General features: G+C 37.2%; 1 long non-coding RNA gene across 2 annotated transcripts in view; it reads left to right on the forward strand.

The window, feature by feature from the left end:
- LOC109393980 (uncharacterized) overlaps nt 1-25,685 on the forward strand; it is a 112,147-nt gene that overhangs the window by 16,486 nt on the left and 69,976 nt on the right. For both annotated transcript variants that reach the window (XR_002126363.1, XR_002126364.1), the window contains exon 2: nt 5,449-5,627. This is a non-coding gene — a long non-coding RNA (uncharacterized LOC109393980). The remainder of the gene's footprint in view (nt 1-5,448; nt 5,628-25,685) is intronic.

The raw sequence follows: 25,685 nt of genomic DNA on the forward strand, positions 1-25,685 counted from the left end.
GAAAGAAGAGGATTACATATGACTCCGAGAATTGTATCTGAGACAACTGGATGAAGAGCTTTGCCATTAACTGTGGGAGGAGTGGCAGATTTAGAGAGAATTTGGAAATCTTAAGTGTGAAGTTAAGTGTGAAATATCCAAGCAATTGTTAGTCGATGTCTATAACTCAAGAGAGGGGCCAACGACATACATGGAATTGCTAACAGTAAAAATATGAGGACATCTGAATGCGAAGAGAGGCCTCTAGATGAGAAACAGAAATCAGCAGAGAAGAAAATATACAAAATTTGAATAAAAATTCCAGAGAAAAGCCAGATGGAAGTAATAGCATAGATTTAGAAAGGAGAACGAACATTCTAGAAGGTGTAAACATTAAAAATAATATCCACCCTTCTGAAAGTAAGTGTGATGGCCAAGGAGTTAGGAGGTTAGTGATTACCTTTGTAAGAGCAGTTTGAACAGTGTGGCGAAGATAGAATTTCAGATGAATGCTGAGGAGAGATGAAAATTGAAGATTAGAAAGCTGCATCAAATACTTCTTGTCATTATTTTGAAAAGTCTGCAGAGTAAAGGGAGATAAATAAGAGTCAATGTGGAAAGAAAATGTGTATTTTTTTGTTTGTTTTTGGTAGGATCAGAGGGAAAACACAATAAAAGAACACTGAATATGCAATACATAATTACATGTATGCATAATGCAGAAAGACATGTTAAAAGCAATAAATACTGAACTAACTTTAAAAGTTTAGAAATCACCATAAGAATGTGTGACGGTACATAGCCAATTGCCAGATGAGCAACCTGGACAAGAACTGTTACGGATTTCAGTATTATCAGAACTTGCCTCAGTTTCTGTATCTGAGCATCTCTTGCTATGTTACCAGGCTGCAGGGATTTGGAAAGTTAGAGAAAAGGAGGAAGAGATCACATTTTCCATGGGGTGTGGTTGAATTGAGGCCCTGATGCAATTTGACCTTTCTAAGCTACCTCCATGAGAGAGGGAAAAAAAAAAAATACCTCTGCTTCTTTTCAACTAGCTTACCTTGGGTCTGAGGATCAGTGACAAAGCTGGGGAAGAAAAAAAAAATCATTTATCCTAAATGTAAAAAGCTCTGTCTCCACACATGAATTCTGGAACTCAGTGTATTAAAGTTAAATGTCTTTTAAAAAGTTGTTGTTGGTTCTTCTCTTCTTCCCTCCCTCCCTCCCTCCCTCCCTTCCCCTAATCCCGCCATTAACTTTGCAGTCATCGGGATCAGTTTGGTATGTTTAGATTTTTCCAAGGCAGTGGATTTGTTTTTAGGGCAGGTGTATAAGCACATTTCTCTCCATAATTAAATGGAACGAGCCTTCCTCCTGACATCCAAGAATACAAGCTTTGTTTTTCTGAGATAGATCGATAAGAATGCCTTGTGCGTGGAGTGTCAGCCCTGGCTACTCCTCATTCGTGCACAGACAACAGTCTCCCTCTGAATCTCAAAGTGGACCACTCTATACATTGTGCCCAGCAAACAGAGAGAGCCGAATTGTTCAGCATTCACCTGGGCTCTGATTAGACACAATGATATATTCAGAATGAATACAATAGAGACCAGATAGCATATATCATCACAGGCCAGTCAAGTATAACCTCAGAACTAAACAATGTAGTCTCTGAATCTTACTAGACCACTGAAATGTCTTTCCCCTCCCTGTTGGAAAGGAGCCTAGCGGGGAATATAGAAAAGTCAAGGTATCCAGGGTGGAAATTCCTACGATTTAATCAGATAGGTGGCCTGGGAGAAGTGCAAATGTTTTCTTTTGGTGAAGCGATATGAAGGATTGAAACTGCAGCTTGGAATTTCCCAAATCTCTCTACCTGACTGAAGCTTGGAGCCGAGATTCACTAGGGTTTGAATTGTCTGATCGTAAGGTCATCGACCAGGGAACTAGGAAATTCATTATTTCATAATTATGACATGACCTCAAAAACATAACAGGCAAGCAGTGTTAAGAATTAAACTGCAACCTGCTCAAGGTGTTTGATGGAGCAAAAATGATGGACTTGTAGTTTTCAGCCAATACAGAGCTTTTGTCTTAGAAATTCTTAAAACTTTCTTAAAACTGGAAATTTCACACAAAGGTAAACATTCTGCAAATTTCTTAATCCAGCAAGTCAGATGTATCTGCTGTTGTGTCTGCTTAGAACGAATTTGATGGTTTGGAAGAGTTGTTGAGGCTGCTGAGCGAAGATTTGTGAAATCGGTATGGGATAACATTCCTGCTCTTTTAGACTAATGAATCAATCAGTTAATTGATTAATTAATCAAACCTATTGCAATTATTTCTATCTTTTAGAAACAGCATATTTTAAAGCTTGCAGTAGGCTCAGATGGTCCCCAAACTACGCCTTCCTACTACATTCAATTCCTACTTTACCTATGATGCTTCAAACCCTGAGGGGGTCTGTGGATGTGTGCCAAGGCTAATGGTTTTCTCTCTTTGGCAATTTCAGATTTTTAAAAGCAACTCTTGTTTTGGGCTTCCCTAGGTTTACTCAAGCCCTTCCTCCTTTCTGCCTTGATCTCAAACTGTTTGCTCAGTTGTAAGAAATGCAAAGGAAGGTGAAAGGAACTCTCTTTGGGTTGCATGGCATCAGACCTAGAACAAAGTCTGGCAAAGGTAGAATTGAAAATGGTCCATTATGCTGAGTGCCAAGCTGATGTTTGGATTTCATTTCTTATCGTGTTAATTGATTAGAATTGGCTATGTTATTGAGATAAAAGGGACAGAGCTGAGCAAGGCCTTTTACGCACATCAATGAACAGGTAAGTGGCCTTGCTTTGCGGATGGAGATGATTCAGTTAAAACCCCAACTTAAAACCTGTGTGATTCAATTGCTACTAAAATGGCAGCGAAACAAGGAAGCAAAGCAATAATGTATCAAGAATTGTGAGTTTTGACCGGCTGGATTTTACTAATGGGTTTTGAGGAAGAGCAATGCATAGGAAGGCAAAACTTTACTGTTGAAAGTGGCTTAGATGATTGAAGTGCCTGTTCTCTGAAAAGAACTTTCAAAATATTATTTAGAATCAGAGTAAGAGAAAGGCTTTAAATAACGGAACTGCAGCGAAGATGCAATTGTGGCAGTGAACGTTGATATCCCCCAACTGACTTAAATTTGATTGTGCCGAATGAGTAATGCTCATGAGTTAATGTAAATTATTTATAGAAATTATCATGCCTCCCCTTCAGCTGCCCTTTGTCAGAGAAGAATGGATCCCCATAGAACTCTACCCTGAGCTTTCCTGTCAGGAACCTTTTAAATTACTCATATAATAATGCTTGTGCATCTCCTAATACAGCAATTGGAGCCTCAAAATGTCCTGTAGTGATAAAATGACATGCATGCATCTCTCCTTCTGACTTACTCATGCCTTGATTGGCATGTACCCTGGAAGGAAGGGAGTACAGCATTTGGGGTGGGAGGTGTATGTTTTTGACTGGTTATAATTGGGCTTAATTTCTTTTTCACTCTCTCTCTCTTCCTCTTCCTCAACTGTAAGAGTTTTTATATAGTTCTATCATTGATGTTTTAAGCAAACCATGAAGCTCTTTTTAATCTTTTTATTATTTATTATCGGCATTAACTAGATGATACCACTATTTGATATGACATGGAGGAGTTTATGCATTGACACTTTAAAGAAAGCAAATTAAGGAAAACAAATACATACATTTTGAAATTACTCATCAGTCTTTTAAACATAAATATTCATATTTCAAATGATGAAAAGAATTTGCAAAATTTAACTTACAAAGATCCGTTTTGCAAAATCCAAACTTGTACAAAAAGAGCAACAAAAGTTTTTAAAATTCCAAATATAACTAATAATAAAGTGAAATTTCGATCCATTATTTCAGTAAATCCTATTCTGGTGACAAGTAAGTTCTTCCTTTTTCAAAGCTCTGGTCCCATTTCTCAGTTTATTCTCAGGTTTTAAATTGTCAATCTCAGCTTTAATGGCCATATTAATACATGTTTTTGCTGGTGAATTGCTCAAAGAAACATAACTGACTCTTGCACATTTTCTTGATCAGAGTATTGTCTTAGGCCAGGTCACTTAGCTTGTATGTCCCCTGTTTAAATACATCCTGAGACAACCTTACCTTTGAGGTTATTCTACCTTTTAAAGTCGAAGTCGATGATTGCATTATCTGTTCCAGATGTGTCTCAGTGCTTCCTGGTGACTTTCTCTGAGTCCAAGAGTCAAGTTAACTATAAGACACATTCCTTTGTATTCACAGTATTGCACACTATGAGCAGAGGTTTGAGGAAGTGAGAGCCAAATGGAATAAACATGCTGAGAAATATTCATTCTCTCTTTTTCCCCTTTCAACTTCTATTGACGTTAGAAATAATGAATTCAAAACAAGAAAGACATTGGAAGCAAGCAGGCAGCATGAATAACATTATTTACTTCATGTTTACTAGAGATTAAAAAGTGAGGATAACAAATGACTCATGCTTGAGGTGTTAAATGCATTGCTATATTGTATATATAATATACAACTATGTGTACAAGGAGTTTGAGAAACATTTTTTAGGATAAGTAGAAAGAAATTGGATAGACCTTTGAGTCAGAAAACAAATGTTAAAATCTCATTTCTAGTGTAAAGAAAGGAGCTTCACATCCTTGGAAGACACTTTGTTCCTCTGAGCTTATGGGTCTTCCTATCCAAAAAAGAGATACAAATTACCTGTTCCAAGAGTTACTGGAAACATTATGTGAGAGTAATGTGAAGAGTGTCTGGCATGTAATAAATTCTCAGTGAAGTTACTCAATTAAAAGTTCAGGAATATATTGCCAAAAGATATTCTGAAAAACGCCTTCAAATGATGAAATGTATAGTAAACTTCTAATTTCTATGATACATTTTCTATGATACATTTTTATTAACTAGTCTGCTTTTCCTGGGACCTCCAGTTCTTGGCACCAATAATGGACAGGTGAGAGGAATTTAAAAAGAGATAGTTTGGATGAGGTGATAGATACACTTAAAAAAAAACACATTTATCTAGTGCTACTGTGTCATTATTTCAAGTAATAGGTTAAAAAAAACCATGTATTATTTTACTTCTTATACCAATTCTAAGAGTGTGTGATTATTCCTTTATAAATGAAAAAACAGAAGATTTAAGACAACTCAATTTTAAGAAATGCTTTGTTTCCCTTCAATATCTGGTTTCTTCCCTTCCTTCCCCCGCTTCCTACCACCCTCCTTTTCTCCCTCCCTCCCTTCCTTCTGTCCTCTTTTCTTTCTCTCTCCTCTCCCTCCCTTTCTTTCTTTCTCTTTTTCTTTCTTCCCTGCCTCCCTCCCTCTCTCCTCTCTCTCCTTTCTTATTTATTTAAATATTTATTATAATGAGAATAATAGAACTGAATGGGATTTTTTTTTTCCTCGTAGGGTTCATTTTAAAAATATAGAGAGCGATCACCTAAAGATCAGCAAAACCTGGATGACTGGATTCAGGTTGAAACTGACACTGTTGATAACTGCCCTCCAAAACTGAACCAATTTTTGCTGTAGCCTGAGGATCTAATTGACTCATTGTGATGATTTTGGGCAAGTACTCATACAGGAAGGTAAGTAAGACATTCATGTCTGAGATTTTGTTTTTGCAGCAATATGTTTCAGAAGGTTTTCATATCTTTTTCACAAATTAAGCATATGAAGTTAAATACCAAAAGATGTTTGTCACATTTTAAAAATTATTCTCTGTGAGATACCTGTCTAAATAACTGAAAATGTGTAAATTCATTCCCTCACTTTTAAAAGTGGAACTGGATTGAGGCATGCCAAGGAAAACGTTTGAAAAGACAGGCCCCACATTTCTCACCATCTCCCTAGGTTTGTTAGTGGGTTTAAACACCGGATAGCTCTAGTACTCTGTTTTGTTATCAGTCCACATGGAGTGTTCCTCAGTTCCCAGGTTGGAGGAGTCATGAAATCATCCCTGACCACCTCCCTGGTGCTGTCTCTTTCTTCTCATTGAAGCTGGACAGAGAGCTCTTAAATGGATCTACCTGCTGACGGTTTTCTGAAAGGCCTTCATAAGCTGAAGTAGGAATCCAGCTGCTGCCATGTACAAAAAAAAATGGAGGGGAGGTGTGGGGGTCGGCGAGAGGGAATTACCTTTAAAAATTCCCAAATGCTAACGCAGAGAAATAGAGTAGGAAAGGAAGGGGGTTTATTTTTAAATTAACATTAATACGTGTAACCCTGGACAGCTGCTGTGACCCAGCTACACTTGAGCAGTCTTCGAGGTAAGGAATGAAATGGTGCAACACCTAATGTCCTGGGGGATGATATTTAAAACCAGTCTATAGATATTTCAGGGTCACAGGTCCTTTAATGCTTAGCAAATCTGTATTTGAACAAAGAATGGACTGACATAATTTCTCCTTGCCTAGTGCTGTTTTATTGGACTGTGCTTTCTTAATTATAATAATTATAGCTAATCAAGTTTACATAATTGAGAGGTACAATATTTTTTAAAGGGACAGAAAGATGTTATGTAGAGTACCAACAGGAAAATAAATAAATAAGGAGTTATCAGGCCAGCAAAGGCACAGCTGCAACATTGGTGGGGGAAAATCACAAGACACTAGGTTTGATTCCTCCCTTGCTACTCTCTAGCTGTGGGCACTGGAGCAAGTCCTTTAACCTTCTGGTTCAGTGCTGTCCAATCAGCTAAAATTCAAGCAACAAATGCAAGCCACATACATATTTTTTGGATTTTCTTTTCTAATAGGCACATTAAAAAATGAAAAGAAATAGATGGTTAATTTTAGACGTATGTTTTACTTATGTTGACATGTAATCAATTTAAAAATTATTATTTTGCATTCTTTTTTTTTCACATTAGATCTGCAAAAGTCAGTATGTATTTCATACTTACAACATATTTCCATTCAGACTAGCCACATTTCAAGGGCTCAGTAGCCACCTGTGGCTCGTGTCCACTGGACAATGCAGTTTGAGACTCTCAGGGCTTTGTTTGTAAAATAAAGGAGTTTAATAGGCCATCTCACCCATGTCTAAGAAAATTTAATTCTGTGGTGTTGCTTTTTGCATAAAATACCCTTAAATGCAATAACTTTAAGCATGGTCCAGGTGCTTCTTTCCTCTAAAATCAAACATGTTACATAAACATAAACATGTTGAGATGCAGTTTTCACATGAAAAAAAAATGGAAATCTGTAATCCCGCCCTCAAAAATTTTCTGTAAGACTTAAACGAGATTGTGTGTATGTGTTGTGTGTGTGTATTGAGCCTTCATCATATTAGGAGCTTTGACATACACTAAGATATACATGTATATATCTTTGTATTTAGAATTATAATATACTAGGTATGAAGGCCAAGAACACAGACATGTCTTTGTAGTGGGGCAAATCTGTAACTAGAAAATGGCATTTGTTTTTGTAACTAAAAAATGGCATTTGCATTTATAACTAGAAAATGGCCAGTTTGTAAAAACTGACATCTATCATTGGTTGTCCTGACTTCTGTTAGCAGCTGCTGGGTTTTTCTTTTAGGAAAATTAATGGTAGAACTCTTTTTTTTTTTTAATATGGAACGCTTCATGAATATGAGTGTCATCCTTGCACAGGAGCCATGCTAATCTTCTCTGTATCGTTCCAATCTTAGTATATGTGCTGTCGAAGCGAATACAATAGTAGAACTCTTAATCGAGTCCTGACATTCGCTGACCATGTGCTCCAAACTAGCCCAATCTGACCACCTATTCAAACCTGAAGCTTGGATTAGGGAAAGAAAGCTCCGGGAAGGAACGTAGTTGGAAGGCTCTTCTCCCAGTGGATCATTCCAGAAGAGGTTCTCCATTTCCTCCTCCTGCCCATTTCCCTGAACCATCACTAGGTGCTTTCTGAGGCCTGGTTACTCAGCTTTTTCCTTTGATTTGGCAAGGTTCCATCTCTAGCTTTCACATAAATTCCCCCTCTTTGATGAATACAGGCAGACTCAGTTTCTACCAAACACCCTGACTTGGCTAGGTAAAAAAACTGGACTTCTAATCCCCACAGTCTCTTCTAATTTGAACACACCACCAGTCTTAATATCTATTTGAACACTTTGGACAGGTTTTCAATTTAAAGGTGAGATAAGCTGTCCTTCAGATTTTGTATAATAGAATTCCACTGGCAGGATTTATGGCCTTCTAGGCTACAGTATCCAATATAGTGGCCACTAGTCTGCCACATGTGGCTATTTAAATTAATTAAAATTCAGTTTGTGATTCACACTAGCCATACTTCAAGAGCTCAATACTACAGGGTACTAGTGGGTACTGTAATGGACAACAGAGAGATAGAACATTTTCATCATCTCAGAAAATTCTATTGGACAGCACTCGTCTAAGAACTTTCTTGAACACTTGTTCAAAAAACTCATTAAACAGCTGAGATACTTCCTGTTGAAGGTTACTGAATAAAGATAAAATGAAATGTGCTGTAAGAAAAAGAATTATCTTTTGAAAAATGGACATTAAATGTGTCTTACTCAAGAATAAAACAGTGAAAGAGAAGAATTATGTGAAGGATAGGTACAATGCTTTGAGGAAGAATGCATGTGACAATTAAGAGACCTTCAATAGCTTAAGTTTTCCTTTGGGGATTAGGAGACCCTTTTCCAAAGTCTTCCTTGTTTTAGGACATTGAGGTATGAATTTATGGAGTATTAGTTTCCTAAGTAACGCTGGTGACTCTCCAGTCATTTTTGCTCATTTTTGAGCTACAAGGATTGTCTGGAGAGCGTATGTCACTTGCCGGGTCACATAGTACTATTACCTGCAGAAACAATGTAGGAGTGATACACATCTCCTAAAGCCCCAATCTCAACAGCTGTTCTCTGTTGGACAAGGTATTCAGAACATCTATCTAAGAATCATTTCTGGAGCATCGTCTTAAATAAACATATGCAAATCAGAGCCTTCCTGAACTCAACGTTCCCTGCCTACTGTGAAACAGGCAATTGTGTAACTTTCATTTCACATGTAAGTGCTAAATTTGGATGTATCTGGGCTTCTCTAAGAGCAAGCAAAGAGGGAGTTAGCCCCCTGGAGTCATATAACTAAGACTGATCCTTCACTGTCTAAATCTCATCCCCTGAAATTTGCAAGTCCCTATCTACTTTCCTAAGCAACTAGGGAAATTACATCATCTTTTTGCAGGGACATTTTGTTTAGGTAGTGGTTTTTAGAGCTAAAATAATGTGTTGAGTAAGAACACACACACACACACACACACACACACAATTCTTTGTGACGTATATTGCAAACCATTGTAGAACCAGAGAAAGCATTTCATATTATTACATGAAAGGTTGTATGAGGTCAGACAATTACATTCGAGAACTCATCCTAGAAAAAGTGCTGCATACCTCATTACTGAATATCACTATGGTCACCTTCAAAGTGCTCCCCTTCGGAAGCTATGCAGCGATGCCAGCACCTAGTCCGCCCTTCAGAACACTTTTGGAACTCTCTTTCTGGAATGGCCATCAGAGCTGTAGTTGTATTACTCTTGGTGTCCTGCATTTCATCAAAATGTCTTCCTTTCAATATTTCCCCTATCTTCGGGTAAAGAAAAAAGTCAATGGGGGATCAGATCAGGTGAGTAGGGAGGGTGTTCCAATACAGTTATTTGTTCACTGGCTAAAACTCCCTCACAGACAGTGCCGTGTGAGCTGGTGCGTTGTCGTGATACAAGAGCCATGAATTGTTAGCGAAAAGTTCAGGTTGTCTGATTTTTTCACGCAGCCTTTTCAGCATTCTCAAATAGTCAATTTGGTTAACTGTTTGTCCAGTTGGTACAAGTTCAGAATGAATAACCACTCTGATATCAAAAAAGGTTAGCAATGTCATTGCAACAAGTTCGCGAACTTAGTTGCCAGACCTCGTATGTGAGGAAGAGGAAATTGTCAAGCATATAAACCTATATTAAGTTAGGTCAGTTTCCAAGAGTCATATTCATGCATATGTAAGTGAATATGTACTTTTGTCCTTGGGGCCTAAATCTTCCAGGTGTCAAGTTCTGGGACTTACTCAGGACAGTTTTAAGTTTTACATTTCCTTAAGTGGTTTAGTTCTGGCTTGGCCGAAGTCTGTCTGCCTGCCTGCCAACTCACCCTGTCTGCCACACATTTGATGGTTTCCTTCTGGGAGCTGCTAACTCTTGCTGCCTGACAAATGAATTAACAATAGGACATCATCAGAGTGGTTCCTAGATAATTAATGTACATTTGACATTTCAGTGAGTTTACGCATTGAAAGACATTTGCTATTAACATATACTCCTATCCTCAGCTTTGCTTGGAATTCTTTTTCAGCTATTCTTGCCAGCACTTTTGGAATAATAATCATGTTTCTTTTCCTCTCTCAGGCTAAATCCAATTCCACGTACTTTGTTTACCTTCTTGCATGGTTGTCTCCTTTTCCAATGCTTTCATTGATTCTAAACTGTGTCATCACTGGTCTCTCATGCCCATCAGCCCACTCAACTTTATACATCTTTGCACTTTCCCCTGATGAAGTTAAACTGTCATTCTGCACTGGGAATGGTCAGCAATGCCAGGAAGAGGGAATTATTCCCTACAGGAGGCCAGAGGTCTAAACTTTAAGAGAAAATCATATTATAGGGATAATTTACTTTCTGAGGAATGGTAGAACCAAACTTAACACTTTTTTTTTTATTCGAGGTCCTCTGATTCTGTTCACCACCTCTTCAGAACAGAAGTCAAGTGAAATGACCTTTAAATTCAACCAACAAAATCTTTTGTATTTGTATACCTACCCCTGTTAATTCACCTGCAAACATGTTTTCCAAACAAAAGTAAATATTTATACCCTTGGGCCCCAAGCGTGGGTTTTGAGAGGTCTCTTAATAAGCCTTTTTAGCATCTGCTGTTTAGCCCAGACACACCAGTCTTCTTATTTCCTGAAAATAAAGTTTCTCCTGCAAATCCTTAGAATATACCTGATGTAGCAAAGGAGGAGGGAGTGGTGGTTAGAAGCCCAGAATATTGGTTGCAATTGCTTGGATTCTAATCCCAGCTGTTACTTGCCTCGCTGTTTTAGTTTTCTCATTTCTAAAATAGGAATAGTAATAGTACAAACCTTATAGAATGATACAAAGATTGACAAAAATGTAGGGCCAGCCGAGTGGCTCAGTTGGTTAAGAGCTTGCTCAAGGGTTTGAGCTCTGAGCAACAGCGGTTCAAGTCCAGCCTGAGCTGAGCTGCCACTGAGCTGCCAACAGGTGGCAGGATGGCTCAGCTTAAAAAAAAAAAGTAAAGAAAGAGCTTACAAATGATAATGAAATATTTCATCATTATGAAACGTATTAGGATAGTTTATTACGGTAAGTGAGAAGTCTATCCTTGGTAACCTTGTCCAATAGCCTAAAGTAATTGATGCAAGCCATTTTTGTCTTCCTGGGATCAAAGTGGCTAGAGGTATGCAGATGCCTGATAGTGTTGAGTCTGGGACGCCTAGAAAACTTGAAGTCCATTTACAACTAATCTTTACCTGGTTAAAAACATGAAGATGAATGAAGTGATGTATGTGCTTCCCCAAGTTCAAACTCATGAGTATGTACACATCTATTCTTATTATTTCTTAGAACACTAGATCAGTAGCCAATGCAAAGGCCCAGATAAAAGGGGTTTAAAGATGGTAGACATTCATTTCTCTGTTCTTCAATAGCCCAATCATAAGTAGTCCAGGTCTGGTATGGTCATGTCATTCAGATCTCATTATCACAAGCACATTCTAGCTACAGAAAGAAGAGAAAAGGGCAAGAGAAGACACACCAATTTTCCGTGAGGGCATCAACTGAAAGTTGAACTCATTTTTGTTCATATACTTTTGGCCAGAACTTACCTGGCCACACCTACCTGCAAAGGAGGTGGGGAAATGACTTCAGCGTGGAGGCCATGCTAAATCCACATCCCATCAAAATTTAGAGGTTCCATTACTAAGATAGAAGAATGGGAGAACAAAAGAAGAATAGGTATGTGTGGAAAGCTATCTTCCACAGCCCACCCTTCTTATACTTATTGAAGCTTCTTCGGGGATACAATCACTTTCTCTTCCCCAAAGCAGTAAAAGTCCCATCTAGCAATTGCCTTCAGCTCAAGATCCAAGGTCTTCAGTTTGTAGGGGATACTTTCCCTCAGTTCTGAGTATGTCCCTTTATTGCCTTACAATCTAAAAACTAAAATATAAATATTTCACTTCTAACTCAATCCCCACTTTACCCAATACAGAATGATGGAGAATGAGTGGGCACAAAATATCTACAATAAAAACTCCTCTTTGGAGAAGGCTTGGAATGGGGAACACACAGCAGTTGCTCTTCATAACAGTTATTAAACCTTGCTGGGCAAGGACTTTGAACATTGTTAGCCCTGCCCATGAATTAAGTTTCTCACTTAGCACATCTAGTTGTTAATTTGTTTCAGGGTCTATTTTCTTCTATGGTTCAGGGATTTTCCTTTTGGGGGTTTTTCCTTGTATTTTATCCTCTGTGGCTACCTCAGAAATGGGCATTGGAGAAAATTCCCTTCTTGAGGACTATGAAACCCGGGGGTGGCTTTAAGTGTCAAATAGCCACGGGCTTGTAGTTTCTTGAACATTAAAAATAACCTCAATAACCTGATACATTTCTAGTCTATTTGCTTTCAGTCAATTCTATGTGCCAGAAACATGGCTAATAATATAATGTAAATACACACTCACATACACACACACTCACACACATCGGGGGTGCCAAAAAATGTATACAGGTGGACACTTTTGTCAACGTTGCTCAAGCAGTAGTTCGCTGTAATCAGAAGTGTCTTGATGTTGATGATAACCACTTTGAGCACTTCTTGAAGTTGTAGAAGTCAAAAGTGACTTGCATTTACCTTTTGTTATTGGTATATATTATTACAATTTTAGTAGTTTTTTCCTTTCTTAAAATGTGTATACCTTTTTTTGGCACCCTCTATTTTTCCTGCTTTAAAATTTTGTCCCTTTATTTCTTAATCTCAATGATTTGCCCATCTCCATCTTTTTCACCTTAATTAGAGGAACAAGGGAAGCCTATTAAAATAATGATCTTGGACGATATCTTCAATTGGACGCACAGGAAGCAGAACCTGAGACAAGTATTCATGAGAAAATGAATCATTAGCAAGTGTAATGAAAGAAAACCAAAAAAGGAGTGGGAAAGTGGGACAGACTGTGAAGGATGGTAAGGAATGCCAGTGGAGGGTGACATCGCCTCAATTGCCCAGGGAAGCTGTGGAGGTGGTAACATGGTGGAAGTCACGACTTTACCGTTGCTCTAATCAAGTAATAAGGCAGCTGGAGTATTTATACTTCTGCACTCGTTGGTCATTGTTTTGGGGCTGCTCTGGGTTAAATGAAGGAATTTACATTCACAGGCACTTCTGGCTCCAACAGTTTGAGGCAAAGCAGTCTCAGCAGCGCGAGGGCAGCCTGCCAAAAAGGAGATGCAGGTGTTGTCTAGAGGGAAAGGAAGCAGTGCTGGAGCTGGTGTGCATTAAAACAGGAAAGGGATTGCACTAAATACTGGCAGAGTACTGACAGGGTCTGCTGGGGATGGGTAGGCAAAATCCTTAATCTGATGATTAACTCACCAGGAGGTAATGGGTAGAGAGGCACACCCTCCCAAACCACTTGGATTGCCTCTGTGGAGGCACCTTTTATAACTAGGATGAGTTAAATTCTTGTCTCTTGTAGTAATTTGATTAAAAAACAAAACTACAAGAATTAGACCACTTATTCCTACATTTTAAAATTTTCAACCCATCTCACTTGAATGTCTGCATTCCAAAATATAACAGATGACAATTTCACCAAAAGCTGTGTCCTAAAATCACAAGGTTCCAGTTTTCCAGTCTGCAAGTCTTGTCCTCAGTATTGACTCCCTACTAAGCCAAAACTATTTATTTTAAGTTTTCTTGTAGCAGCACCTCACTTCTAAATAGCAAATTGTAGATTAGTTCTTATATAAGATCGGGTGCAGAAATAAAGACCAAATTAACAATGGTTTAAAAAGATGGGAAAATGAAAGCTTTGCCTTAACATAACACAATCATTTTTCACTACATTGAATTAGGGTACATAAAGCCAGATGTAATATGTGGGCTTGTATTGGATACAGTTTTTAACAAACAACCTGTAAAAGGACATTTGGGGATAACTGGGGATACTCGAATATATATATTTTTTATTAAACGAGATGAACATTTTCTGAAATGCAAGGGTGGAGATGGTTGGCTGAGAAAATATATCTGTAGAATACACCTCTAGAAATGTAATTGTTGGGTAGAAAAGAATGAACTTTTGAAATGTTAGTAGATATTACTGAATTGCGTTCTATGGGGGATTGTCTCAATTTATGCTCCCACCAGCTGTGCATGATGGTGTATGTTTTCCCCATAGCTTATCATCAAAGTGAATTGTGCAACTTGGATTTCTACCAATTCTATTAGTAAAAATGGTATCATATCAGTGTAACGATTAATCTATTAATATGTGACACCCTTGCTCCTCCCCCCCAAAAAACATACTGCTTAAAAAAACAAACAAACAAAAAACCAAACATGACATTATTTCTCACCATTCTGTGGGTTGGCTGGTCATTTCTGCTGGTGGTTCCTGGGTTTATTGATTTGGCTGCATGCAGCAGAAGGGACCTGCTGGGCTGGTCCTACTGAGAGGGCTCCAGAAGCTGGTGGCATCTCTGTGTGGTCTTTAATCCTAAAAGAGGTCCTACTGTGTATTCTCACCGGGTGGCAGCATCATTGCAAGAGGTAAGCCCAACTGTGCCCCCATTTTCAGATATTCTAAGGGCAAAGCAAGTTATATGTTTCAGTGCAGAGTCAAACTGGAGGGGACCTCACAAAAGCATTACCACTTGGAGGAATGATTCACTGAGGGGCCATTGTGGTAAGTCTACCAAACTTAATGTGGTTTTAATTTGAATTTATCTCACTATTAATGATGATTAACTCAACAGGAGGTACATTTATTTAGTAGCACATTTATTTCCTTTTCTGTCAAATGTCTAACACATCTTTAGGCAATCTTATTTCTCCATAGTTTAATTGGTAGTTTTCTTGTATATTTTCAGGATTTTTTTTTCTTTCAGTTATAATTGGCACACAATATTACGTTAGTTTCAGGTTAGTTTGAAACATATTGATTCAAAACTTTATTTTGATAAAATGCTTTATGAAATAGTCACCACAATAAGTCTAGTGACCATCTGTCATTGTAGTTATAGCAATATTATTGACTATATTCCCTATACTGTAAATTATATCCCCATGACTTATTTTATACCTGGAAGTTTGTACTTCTTAATCTCCTTTCTCTTTTCTGCCCATCCCTCCATCCCCTCCCCTCTGGCAAACATTAGTTTGTTTTTTGTAGCTATGACTTTGTTTCTGTTTCATTCTGTGTGTGTGTTTGGTTTGGTTTTTACATTCCACATATAAGTGAAATCTTATGGTATTTGTCTTGCTCTGTCCAACATATTTCACTTAGCATAATACTCTGTCGGTCCATCCAGGTTGTTGCACATGTCAAGAGTTCATTTTTTGTTATGGCCAAGTAATATTCCATTGTATAGATATACTACGACTTCTTTACCCATTCATCTATTGATGGACACATAGGTTGCTTCCATATTTGGCAATTGTGAACAATACTGCAATGAACATAGGGGTGCGTATATCTTTTCAAATGTTTTTGCTTTCTTCAGATAATTACCCAGAGGTGAAACCACTGGGTCCTGTGACAGCTCTATTTTAATTTTTTGAGGAATCTCCATTCAGTTTTCCCATAGTAGCTGCACTACTTTATAATCCGACCAACAGGGCATGAGGGTTCCCTTCTCTCTACAGCCTCAACAACATTTGCGCTTGGTTGTCTTTTTCATAATAACCATTCTGACAGGCGTGAGTTGATATCTCATTGTGGTTTTGATTTGTATTGCCCTGATGATTACTAATGTTGAGCATCTTTTCATGTGTCTGTTGGCTATCGTCATGTGTTCTTTGGAGAAGTGTGTAATCAGGTCATTTGCCCATTTTTTAATTGGTTTGTTTGTTTTTTGATGTTGAATTGTATGAGTTCTTTCTATAGCATGATTATCAACCCCTAATTTGATGTCACTAGCAAGTATTTTCTCTCATTGAGCAAGGCTGCCTTTTCATTTTGCTGGTTTCCTTTGCTGTGCAGAAACTTTTTAATTAGATATATTCCCATTTGCTTATTTAAAATTTTGTTGCTTGTGCTTTAGGCGCAATGTCCATAAAATCATTACCAAGACTCATGTCAAGGAAAATTGTTTTTCCTGTTTTCTTCTAGGAATTTCATGGTTTCAGCTCTTACATTTAAGTATGTATTAATGATATACTTTGAGTTAATTTCTCTGAGTGGTGTAAGATAGGGGTCAAGCTTTACTCTTTAACATGTTAATATCCAGTTTTCTCAGCACTACTTATTGACATACTGTCTTTTTCTCCGTTGAGTATTCTTGGCTCCCTTGTCAAATATTAGTTGACCATATATGCTTGGGTTTTCTGGCCTCTTGATTGTCCCATTGGTCTAGTTTTTGTTCCAATACCATGGTATTTTAATTACTATAGTTCTACAGTATAGCTTGAAATCAGAAAGTGTGACGTCTCCTGATTTTTACTTCTTTCTCAGAATTACTTTGGCAATTCAGGTTCTTTGGTAGTTTCATATAAATTTTAGGACTGTTTTTTCTACTTATACAAAAAATGCCATAGAAATCTCGATGGAGATTGAATTGAATCTACAGATGGATTTTGGTAGTCTGGACATTTTATCCATATTAATTCTTCCAAACTGTGAACACAGGATACCTTTCCATTTATTTATGCCTTCTTGATTTATTTCATCAGTGTTTTATATTTTCAGAGTAGAGATTGTTCACTTCCCTGGTTAAATTAATTCCTAATTATTTAATTGTTTTTGATGATGTAAATATCAATTTCATCAATTTCCTTTTCAAAAACTTTGTTCTTATTGTATAGTAATGCTCCTAATATTTGTATATAAATTTGTCTCCTGCAACTTTACTGAAATCATCAATTACTGAAATCATCAATTTTTTCTAGCAGTTTTTGGTTGAGTCTTTAGGATTTTTTCCACATAAAATCATATCTTCTGGAAATAGAAATGATTTTAATTCCTTTCCAATTGTAATGCATTTTATTTTTTAATTGCCTAATTGCTTTAGCTAGTACTTTAAGTACTATGTTGAACAGGAATGGTAAAAGTGGGCACCCTTGTCTTATTCCTGATCTTAGAAAAAAAAGCTAACATTTTACATAATAATATTATTAAGTATGATGGTAGCTATGGGCTTGTCATATATGGCCTTTGTTATGTTGAGATATGCTTAAGTTTTAAGTACAGTAAAATGTTGGATTGCAAGTAATGTGGTTTGTGAGTATTCCACAAGATGAGCAAACATTTCTAATATATTTTAACATGGTAAACAAGCAATGTCTTGCAATATGAGTAGTTTGTTTCTGGAACAAATTATGCTTGCAAACCAAGGTATTACTGTACTTTTATCATAAGATGTTGAATTTTGTCAAAACTTTTTTTTGGCATCTATTGGGATGATCATATGATTTTTTACATATATCCTATTAATGTAATGTATTGCATTGATTGATTTGCATGTGTTAAAACATCCTTGCATCCCAGGGATAGGTCACACTTGGTCATGGTGAATAAACTTGTTAATGTGCTGCTGAATTCTGTTTGCTAGTATTTTGTTGAGAATTATTGCACCTACATTCATTAGATACTGAAGAGTAGTTGTTTTTTTCTTTTCTAATACTGTCCTTATGTGGCTTTGGTATCAGAGTAATGCTGGCCTCCTAAAATAATTTGGGAGTATTACCTTCTCTTCAGTTTTTTTGAAGTATTTGAAAAGGATTGGTGGTAATTCTTTAAATGTCTAGTAAAATTCACCAGTGATGTCATCTGGTCCTGGGTTATTCTTTTGTAAGAGGTTTTCATTACTGATTCACTCTCCTTACCAGTAATCTGTCTATTCAGATTTTCTAATCTTCCTAATTCAGCCTTGGTAAGTTGTATGTATAGTTGTTAATTGCAGCCGCTTATGTTTCTTTGTATCTCTGTGGTATCAGGTGTAAAGTCTCCTTTTTCACTTATCATTTTGTTGATTTGAGTTCTTTTTTCTCTTTGCTTTGGTTAGTACAGCTAAGGGTTTTTCAGTTTTGTTTCTTTACAAAGAACCAACTGTTAGTTTAGTTAATCTTTTCTGTTATTTTCTGTTCTGTAGTTAAATTCTGCTGTAATCTTTATTATTTCCTTCCTTCTGGTAACTTTGGGCTCAGTTATTTTTTAGTTCATTAAGTTGTGGAGTTAGCTTGTTTATTTGGGATCTTTCTTGGTTCTCAGTGTAGGTGTTTATTGCTATAAACTTCCCTCTTACAACTGCCATTGCTTCATCCCATAAGTTCTGGTATTCTGTGTTTCCATTTTTGTTTGTCTCTAGAAGCATTTTTATGTCCCCTTTAATGTATCTTTGATCCCATTGTTGTTTAGAAGTGTTGCTTAATTTCCATATATTTCTGATTTTTCTACTTTTCCTTGTTATTCATTTCTAGTTTCATGCCATTGTGGTCAGAGAAGATATGATTTTATGTATGATTTTAATTTACTTGAATTTCCTAAGACTCATTTTGGGGCCCAAAATGTGGTATATCCCTAAAAATGTTCTATATGTGCTTACAAAAATGTGTATTCTGTGGTTGTCAGATAGGTTACAGAACATCCCATGTCTATGAGATCCATTAGTCTATAATGTTGCTTAAATCTACTGTTTTCTTATTGATTTTCTGGATGATATATCCATTGTTGAGAGTGGGACATTAAAGTTCCCAGGTATTATTGTATTACTGTTTCTCTTTTAGCTGTTAGTTTTTGCTTTACATACTTAACTTCTTCAATATTGAGTGTATAAATATATAAAATTGTTATATGTTCTTGATGTATTGACTATTTATCATTATATAATAACCTTTTTCTCTTTTTACCATTTTTTAGTTTAAGGTCTATTTTATCTGATAAGTATAGCTAACCCTGCTTTTTTAGTTACCATTTGTTTAAATGTCTTTTTCTATCCCTTAACTCTCAGTTTATGTGTGTTTTTAAGGCTAAAGTTAAAATCTTATAGACAATATACTGTTGAGTCTGTTTTTTTTATTTATTTAGTCATTCTTTGTCTTTTAATTAGATACTTTAATCTGTTTACTGTTTTAATTTAAAGCATTTATTAATAAGGTGTAATATTGCCATTTTGTTAATTTATTTCTTGTTGTCTTGTAAATTATTTGTTCCTTGTTTCTTATCCTGCTGTACTTTTTGGTATTTTGATGTCTTTCTTTATCAGTATGCTTTTATTTCTTTGTCATTTTGTGTGTGTAAGTGCTACAAGTTTTTTCTTTGTAGTTACCATGAGACTTGCATGAAATATGTTAATTATAAAACCCTAATTAAACTGATAACTTCAGTAGAATTTCTAAACTTTTAATTCTTCTTCCTCTCACATTTGAGGTTGTTGCTACAATTTACATATTTTTTTAAAATATTGTGCAACTAATAACAGATTATTGTAGTTATGATTTTTTTTAAAGCTTTGAACTAGAGTTGTAAGTGAATTATGTAGCATTATTACCATATTACAGAGTTGAACTTTGGCTATGTATAACTATTAACAGGGAGTTTTACATTGCTTTTTATATTTTTATCTGTTAATTAGCATCCTCTTACTTCCACTAAAGAACTCCCTTTAGCATTTCCTGTAAAGCAGGTCTGGTGGTTATGAACCCCTAAGCTCTTGTTTTTTGAGGTATTTATACCTCCTTAATATTACTGAAAATACAACTTCTCCTGGTATAGAATTCTTGGTTGACAGTTTTGTCTTTTAGGGGTCATTTGGACCTCGTGGATGTGGACAGTCATTTCTCTTACCAGGTTTGGGAAGTTTTCAGCCATTATTGCTTTAAATATACTTTCTTTGTTCTTTGGATTTCTCATAGTGCAAATAATGTGTCTTTTCATTGTGCCCCATAAATCCTGAAGGCTTTCTTCACTTTTTTATTCTTGCATTTTCTTTTTGTTTTTCTGACTGGATAATTTCAATTGTCCTATCCTTCATGTTGCTGATATTGTCTTCTGCAAGGTCAAGTCTACTTTGAAACTATCAAAAAATAATATAACTGAAAAATTCAACTCTAAGGTTTGTTATTTATTTTTTTGATGGCTTTCCTTTGTCAGACTTCTCATTTTATTCATGTATTGTTTTTCCAATTTGTTTAGTTGTCAGTCTCTGTATTCTTGGACTTTGCTAAACTTCCTGAAGGGGATTACTCTGAATTCTTTGTCTGACAGTTCATAGATCTCTACTTCTTTAGGGTCATTTATAGGAGATTTTATTAGTTTCCTTCGGTTCTGTCTGTCTTACCTGATTTTGTGTGTGTGTGTGTGATTTACCTGATTTTTGTGTGTGTGTGTGTGATCCATAATTCTTTACATTGGAATCTGCACATTTGAGTACTCAGACTCCTTTTCCAGAATGTACAAGTTTGCTTTGGCAGAGACAGCTCTTCACCTCAGTTTGGTTTTTGGGTGTGTCTTCTGGCCTTTGGCAGGTGGGGGCTACTATGAGGGTCATTTTATGGGCACGGCAAATTTTCAAACTCTGAGGTTAAGGATGGAAGGGTGGGTGTGCCACTGGCTGAGAACAGCTGAGTAGAACTGCTGGTTTCATTCCCTACCCAAATGAGGCATTAAGATGGGATTTGTGGTTGACTGGATTCTCTGGTCAGTATTACTAGATGGTGAAGACTAGGTACTATATTTCAGTAGTATATGGAGTAAGAATTAGCTATCCTGCCCTGGCAGGACAGCATGACAGGTCTGTATGACTTGTTTTTTGAGGACCCAAATCAGGCATCAGTGTGCAGTGAACTCGCTGGCCAGATGAGTTCACTGGTTTTGCTCTGCAGATGGAAAGCTAGGGGCTGTGTTCCCCTTTTACTTTCCATTGTAGCAGGGCTGTTGGATATGCTACACAGTCTCCAGCGGGCTCTGATTAGTTTTCCTGGTTGGGCAGGCTAAAGGCAGCATTTAGCAGCGAGTGGGGCTATGAATTATTTTCCCTGTTAGGCACAGTGGAAGAAGCAGCTCTAAAGCTGGGAAAGCTCTTTATTTTCCTAACTCAAGCCAACCTGTGACCCAAATTTCCTGGCCAAACGGGGCCACTGTCTTTCATCTGCAGACTGTTGGCTCTACCTGCCCTTCTCTCAGGTTGAGCATTGTTGGTTAATGTAGTTTCCATGTGTTCTTGCCAACCCTTCTGGACAGAGCGGGCTGTGTGTCAGCTCACCTGCCTGGGTGGGGAGGTACCACTCTAGGCAACTCCCACGTTTTTCAAGCAGGCTTCCTGGCTGGAAGTCCACACTACCCTCATCCTTTGCTATGAATTATTTCCCTTGCTGGGTGTGCCAGAGGAACCTTGCAAGCCCAGTACTGGCTTTGCACTGGGAGTGAACAGCTCTCCTAACCAACTCCTCAGCTTGAGCATTGCTTGGCTTCCAGGCGCTCTTGCCAGCCCCTCTGGCCAGATGGGGTAGGAGATACTCTCCCCAGTGGGTAGTGCTATGACTCAGCTCCTTGCCCGGGTGTGTGCAAACCAGGTCTAGGACCAGCAAAAATCTTTGTTTGAGGACCCAAGTCAAGCAGATCTGCACCTCACCAAGTTCCCTGGTCAGCCTATGTCACTGGCTTGATTCTGTTATGAGCAAAGACTCTTGCTGGGACAACTATTTGTACACTCGGTCTGCCAAGATCCTGTTGGTAGAAGCCCCTCCCCATCACAGTCAGGTTTCCAGTGGTTGTGCTCACAGGTTCCCCTGTAGTCGCTGCAGGGCAAAACCAGAGAGGGGACCCCCATAAAGCAACCCACATAGTGGGTGGCTACTTGCTTCCCCTGTGCTCTCTTCTCCTACTGGAGTAACCAGAGGCTGGGGGGACACCTCTTTGCATGGAGCCGTACTGCCTGGGGAGAGAGAGGCAATGCAGTCAGTGTGAGGCTGCTTTTCTTACCCTTCTAGTGAATTCTGTCTTGGTCTCTGTGGCGCAGTCAGGTGCTTCTGCCTCACCCCTGTGTTCTAGCATTCTCTCAGCGCTGGCTGTCTTCTTCATGAGTCATGATTCTTGTGAGGGAGAACAAAGCCAGGAATGTCCTATGTTGTCATCTTGGTGATATCACTCCTGTGATTAAATCAGCAGACTTTGTTTGAGTGAAGGAGGTTATCCTCCATAATGTCTGTGGTCCTCATCCAATCAGTTTAGGGCCCTTAGAGCAAAACCTGAAGATCCTATAGAGTAAGGAATTGTGCCTCTAGCCTGTAATCTAAAAATTCTGCCTGAATTTTCCAGCATTCAGTTGCAAGACTGCAATATTATGAGGAGAAAAAAATCATTTTCCCTCTACCCTTCTAGGCTTTTGACTGAGATCCCCCTGTAATAAAAGGTGGATTAATAGGAGAAAAACAAACAAGTTTAATAACATATACACGTCCTGCGTACATGGGAGATACCCAGCAAAACTGAATAACTTCCCCAAATGGTCCAAGACACCACATTAAATGCTACCTTGAGCTAAATTTTTTTAAAAAAAGACGTTGGGTAGGCAGTTATGGAAAGTTGCCAGGCAAAGCACAGTAATTGAGGGTATGATTGTTATGCAGATTAGATCACTGCCTTCTCCATTGATAAGAATGTCTAGAGATTTGGTTCTTCTCACACCTGGACAGTGATGGAGATGCCCTTCAACAGATTTCCCTTGTAAATGTCTTACTAAAGGGTAACTTCTACTTTGTTTTTGGAGCTTTCCCTATGTCTGTTGTTTCTTAAAAATAATCAGCTGAAAAGTATCCTTATGCCAAAGAGGCATATTTTAGCGTGGGATATGCTCCTTTTCAGTCCTAACTTTGAAACTTCAAGTGAAGTTTCAGAAGTCAAGTTGATCATTGCTCTGTCTCTCATTGAGCTCATCTCTCAGTCCTGAGGACAGGTCAGCCTAGTTAAACAACATGTCTCTCATTTCAGGAGGTGGGCTTCCAAATGTAGGCTATGTGATAGGAGCAATCAAGTATTTAATAAGAGGCATTTCTATTGAAACAAAAGAAAAACAAAGGCTAATGTTGGATCAGACTTTAAACGTAGTCTGAGTTCATTTCAGGAGATTTCTACATGTTGGGCTCAAAGAATCTTTTGCAGTTTGAATATCTCTGAATGTTGAGGTAAACTTTCTGAGTGGCCACATAACAACAGACCCAAGGATTATCTAAATGTGAGCTATTGTGGCAATTTCTCTGAAGTTTATATCAAGTTGTTCCCATCAGTTTGCAGGATTTCGGGGAAAGAAAATTTTTTTCTTGACGATTCCAAGTCAAAAGTTTGGGAGAAAATTAAAAATGTTAGTGTGGAGATTCATAGTCTGGTATTTGAGGCAACTAAAATAATTCAAGCTCCACTCCAGTTTATGAGGAGAAAACAAAACCACAAAGAATTAACAGCACTAGAATCTAATCTACAAAGTGCAAACTTATTTTTTTTCCCTCTACAATCACCCCCATTTCTACCAAAGATAGTCACAGTAAAACTAATTTGTTTGCAAGTTAAGTTTAATTTCAATAAACGTGGCCTGATTATTACTTATATAAGTATAGCAAGAATAACTATTGACCATATAGGTGCTTTTAAATCTGTTTTGCTGGAACATTTCTTAAGGAATCTTGGATGAACTCTTAAAAGACCCTCAGGGCTCAGAAGACAAGGTAAGTACTCACCATCAGCCTTTACCTGCAGTGACTATATATTTGGGTTAATTTCTATTCTCAGATTCTCCAAAATATCCTGAGGTTCTTGGGAATGCCAGGTAGCGATCTTCCTTACCTGGTAAGGTTGCTGGGGTCCACGTAAGCAAGGTACCAGGCTGTTTTCCAAGGGGCTTCATTGGCTCCATAAAGTCAACCTTAGTTCCTTAAAGCTCTGTGATCATATCTGAATCTATGCACATAATTCTCAAACATGACAGTCAAAGCTGTGGTAATCTAACCAATGTTTCCAATTGTTACATGAAGAACTGATTCTTATTGAACTGATGCAAATAGCAGCTATATTGTCATAAAAACAAGGATAGTCACTAAGAGTTTCCAAATTCTGGAGGGATGAGTGAGGGGGGAAAAGTAGCTGTTTTTTTCATCTTAGTTTACAAAGATATGCTTCACCAAGTAAAACTGCTGTAAGTCAGAGCTTAAAATAACATTTCCTTAAATATGGAAAAATAACACATTCAAATAACCAACAAAACATTAAGTAACCAGCAATGTTTCAAACAAAAAGTCATAAAATTATTAGCATCCTCGTCAGTTCATTCAATCTCATGTAATTCTTGTTGATCATGATCTTTTGTTAGCAGTTTTATGTATCCAGCTTTTCCATTAAAGTTCTGTAAATTCTTACTCAATTCAATTTTATGATCTTAAAGTTATCAGAATCCTTTCAATGTGTCTCTAAAAATGAAACAGTTTTGCAAAAGCATCAGAATAAACAACTGTCTATAAATGACAAAAACACTTAAAAATGGCATGGTTAAATATCTGATTATAGTTCATTACAATTCAATTGACAAGGAAACTTGGTTATTTCTGTGATATTTCAAGATATATTAGAATTGTGACTAATATACCAGTCACATCGGAATTTTGTACCCTTTCTGAAATGCTTATATACCTATAAAAACACAACATTAAGAAGGTTTAGTATTACTTCTTATTTGAGAATGCTTCCCATGTAATGAAACATATTAAATAAGCCTAATTAGTTTAATATTTCTCTCCATATAAGAAGAAAGAAGAAATCTTTTGAGATGTTCTATGAGTCCTCTGTAAAATCCCAAATTTAATTCAAGGTCAAGAAGACTTCATTTAGAATTTGATTTTGGGAAGTTGGGCAAAAATGTAAACAGTTTTAAAGGATCATTGTGAAACAATACTTAATTATCCATTTAACCAAAGTGACAATAAAAGATTTCATAAAGCAAATACAAAAGGTTACATAGTTTGAGCAGAATTTAGCTCTTAAGACTGTTTTCCTAAGTAATCTAAGACCTGATAATAAACGCAACATGAACTATGGGAAATTATTTCCATAAAGCACAAAACCTTTGCTTTTTAAGTAAATTATTTAAAAGGTAAAAACAAAAACTTTGCAATGTCTTATGAAGAGCCTACCAATCGTCCAATAAAACTTTGTCCTTTTAGCATATGAAAGAATATTCTTTTTGTTTTTTGTAAGTACAATATTAATATTAAAGCTTATTTTTAAAATGCTTATAATTCATTCAGTTTCAGGCAACTTGATCACAGAAGGTAAGAGTCCCTCTTGCCCTCCCTCTGTTCTCCTTTTTCCATTTGGAAATAGCCAGTTTTACTTGAGCACAAATTTACTTTCATTTCCCTTA

The sequence above is a fragment of the Hipposideros armiger genome, unplaced genomic scaffold, assembly GCF_001890085.2.
Source record: "Hipposideros armiger isolate ML-2016 unplaced genomic scaffold, ASM189008v1 scaffold_403, whole genome shotgun sequence".
NCBI classification, from domain to species: Eukaryota; Metazoa; Chordata; class Mammalia; order Chiroptera; family Hipposideridae; genus Hipposideros; species Hipposideros armiger.